Raw genomic sequence first — 3868 nt, forward strand, 5'->3', positions numbered from 1 at the left:
CAATATGCAACAGGATCTGCATTTTAGCATAGTTACCAGGCAATGATGTCTGTATTGTATACTTGCCACCAGGCAAAGGGCTCTGTATTATACACTGACCACCAGACAATATAGTCTATATTCTACACTTACAACCAGGCAATGGGCTCTGTATTGTACACTGGCCACCGGGTAATGAGCTTGGCATTGTTCAATAGCCAATATGCAACAGGATCTGCATTTTAGCATAGTTACCACGCAATGATGTCTGTAATGTATACTTGCCACCCACCAGGCTATAAGTTCTGTATAGTAATCCATTCATAAGTCAAAATGTTCTGCAATGCATACTAGCCATCATGTGATGGGCTTTGTATTATACACTAGCCACCAGGCAATAGGCTCTATACTGTATACTTGCCAATAGACAAAGCAATATTTAATACCCATTAGATATATGACTCTACACTTGATCCCGGTGTATGAGATAGGGCACTGTACTTGTGCAATGTTGGGGGTAATTTCTATTATAATGCACGGTCACAGCTGGGTTTAGTGTGCATGAGCATATTAGGAATAGAACACTCAAAATAACCCATTGTGCCAACTTAATTTAGGTGTCAAAATAACTTTTACAACAACAATAATAGTTGCCTTATTACCTTTCTAGTTTTTTTCTGGAACCTATTTTCTATTGTTATGTAAATTTATTGTGGCATATTGATTATCTGCCATCAGACTATCTGGTAAACACAGATTGTGGTGACAACTGTGTTATATTACTTGTATTGTATTTCCTCCTAAACCATTTAATTCAGTGAATACAAAGGGTAGAGATGCTGAGTTTACCTAGGTGTGGCAAGTAGAAGCAGGTTTGATAAAAATATTTAACCTTTAAAAATAACTTTTTACCCTGCAGGCAAATATATAGGTTTTACATTCTTCAAGTCAATGACAGCTGCCATTGTTACTGAGAATTTCAAAATACACTAAGTTATATAGGGAGTGTTTGTCCAATGCAAAGGTGTTCAAGCGTGCTATAAATTACACCGCAAATTAAACTTCATTCCTGTAAAGTGTGTCAGGGCTTTATCTACAGAGAGAAACATAGCAGGAGGTTTAAATTAAAAAAAGCAAAGTTACGTTTTTTAAATGTATGTTTCTTTTTAGAAGATCTTCGATACTCTGGGGGTTACGCATTGATATATGTACATCTGTTCACGAAATCAATAAACAATTCTCTTTGATCAATTTTTCTAGTGCAAGATAGACAAACGTCTGGTTGCTATTGGTTAAGGCACCAAAAAAAAATCTGTCAGAATTTCTCGAAGTTTTAATTGTTTATAAAAATAAATAAATGTGAAAGTTGAATAAGTTTCACCACAGTGAACCAGTCTGCACATGGTCGAGCCTTCTTGGTGAATTGCAAATTTCAAACTGCATTTGCAATTTGCATTTAAAAAAAACAAAATTCAATTTTTTTAAATTATTTGAGTGGTGTTTTAAAATAAAAATATTTAAAAACAGTATATTTTTCCAGAAACTTGAACACAAATCTCAAACATGAAGCTAAAACGCGAACAGCGAACCCTGAATGCAAATACGCTGCTGCCAGCAAAACTGCTACAGCCTCCAAACTCTCTTCCTCTGTTTTTCACTTGGACTTCCACAATGGACTTCCTCTCTGTGCCATTGTAATGGGCAATTCCTTGATCTTGTCATCTCCCATTTTTGTGCCATCTTCAATTTTTCCAGCTCTCCTTTCCCTCTGTCTAACCATCATCTCCTCTACTATAGCCTCTCCCTGCCTCCTTAACCTACCACCTCTCCTATTTTGTCAGCGGCATCAGCCAATTTGTTTTTGGTGTGTGGGAGGAAACCAGAGCACCCAGAGGAAACCCACGCAAACACAGAGAGAACATACAAACTCCACACAGATAGGGCCATGGTTGGCAATTTAATTTGTGACCAGTTTCCACTTTCAAACTCTAGATTTCATTGTCTCAGCCTATGTTTTTTGTCAAAATGTCAAAACTCCTTGTAAATTCCCCTGCAAAAAAAAATGTCAGTAAAATACTGCGGTACATGCTTATAAAGCAGTGTATAGAGTGGTATGCCGTACCACCACATACATTATATATATACATTGTATATATATATATATATATATATATATATATATATATATATATATATTAGAGATGCTCAGGCTCGGTTTCCAGAGAACCGAATATACCCGAACTTAGCACATTCGAGTACCGAGCCGAGCTGGCTCGGTACCTTCGTGCTTTTTCGAATTTGAAAATGAGGGAAAACGTCATTGTTACGTCGTCGTATCTCGGATCTTGCGATTTTTGGATTCCTTTTTAAAATCCAACATAACAGGGGGAGGACCCAAGGACAATTCCATCTTGCACCATTTTTCTTTTCTGCCACTGCTGTGTGCCAATGTGTCCTAGATGTGCTAGGAACTACCGTGTGTTTGTGTCATTGCTCTGTCGCTTACCATCCAGCCAGGTCGCTGCAGTATTTATCCGAAAGTGTATGAAAATAATAATGTGACCTGTGAGGTGGTCAAAATTGACAGCAAATTACTTGAAATTAGTGTTATCGAGGTTAAGAATAATGTAGGAACAAGAAAAGAGCAAAATTTTGTGATTTTAGCATATTTTAGGATTTTTTCTAAAAAATCCAAAACCAAAACCTAAGCACACGAGGGCGGTTTTGCCAAAACCAAAACCAAAACACGAAGCTAATCCAGATCCAAAACCAAAACCAAAACTACTTCACGGGGGTCAGTGACCATCTCTAATCTAATATATAAATGTCTAGTGGCGTGTGTTAGTCTGTCTGTGTGTGTGGAAAAAATAAAACCAAGCTGCAGCGCCACCTGCTGGGTGGAGTTATACACTGACCTACTAAATTCTTAGTGTGTGTGGAAAAAAAAATTCAGAAAGTGCTGAAATTTGGTATACTAAGATGTTTTTAATTTGTTAATTTAATTTGTTAATTGTTAAAAGTGTTTATAAAGATTTTAAAAAAATATATATATATTTCTTGAAGGAGAAGTGACAGTGGGGAGTGGTTGGTGGTTGCCGGGGGTGACAGTGGGGAGTGGTTGGTGGTTGCCGGGGGTGACAGTGGGGAGTGGTTGGTGGTTGAGGCCTGGGCTATGGCCCAAATGCATGACAAGAACCTTTTTAACACCTTAAGTAGCTTGATTTGACTAGAATGCATGAGTATCATGCACGGGTTAACTTGTATATATATATATATATATATATATGTACAGTGGTGGTACTTGCATTCCCATTACATTTTCCATACCGCCACTTCTAAATTTACACTTTGACCGCTGTATATGTTTCTAATATGACGTTAAACATGAATCCAAAATTAAATCCAAAATTTCAAAGTATCAATAAATATGGCAAAGTAATTGCACCTACACCAGGCATTCACCACCAGTCTCCACATAACCCCAGCACCAAATAGCAGCAGTAATATAACGACCTTAGAGCAATCAAATACATCTAAGACAGTCAGCGCCATGGTCACATAAATTAAAGCTGTGAGGTGACATATGATTTTAGAGTTGCGATCTAAACGAGTATACTCCCAGCATTACTGGATACACAGCTTGGAGCGCTTAATATAATAATTATTACACCTGTGTTGTCAACGGTGTAATGATATTTAGTTATGTAGTTATTTAGCGCTCCAACCTGTATATGCCACCCATTATAGGGTTTCAAATAACAACTGTGAAATCAGCTCTCAGACAGTTCAAGTGAAAAGGCAATTGCTCTGGAGTGTTTTTTTAGAAGTGCTTTGATTGTTGCAATCATATGTACCCAACCCAAATATTATTACTGTAGCTACTTACTTT

Source organism: Mixophyes fleayi, chromosome 7 (assembly GCF_038048845.1).
Source record: "Mixophyes fleayi isolate aMixFle1 chromosome 7, aMixFle1.hap1, whole genome shotgun sequence".
In the NCBI taxonomy this organism is placed as follows: domain Eukaryota; kingdom Metazoa; phylum Chordata; class Amphibia; order Anura; family Limnodynastidae; genus Mixophyes; species Mixophyes fleayi.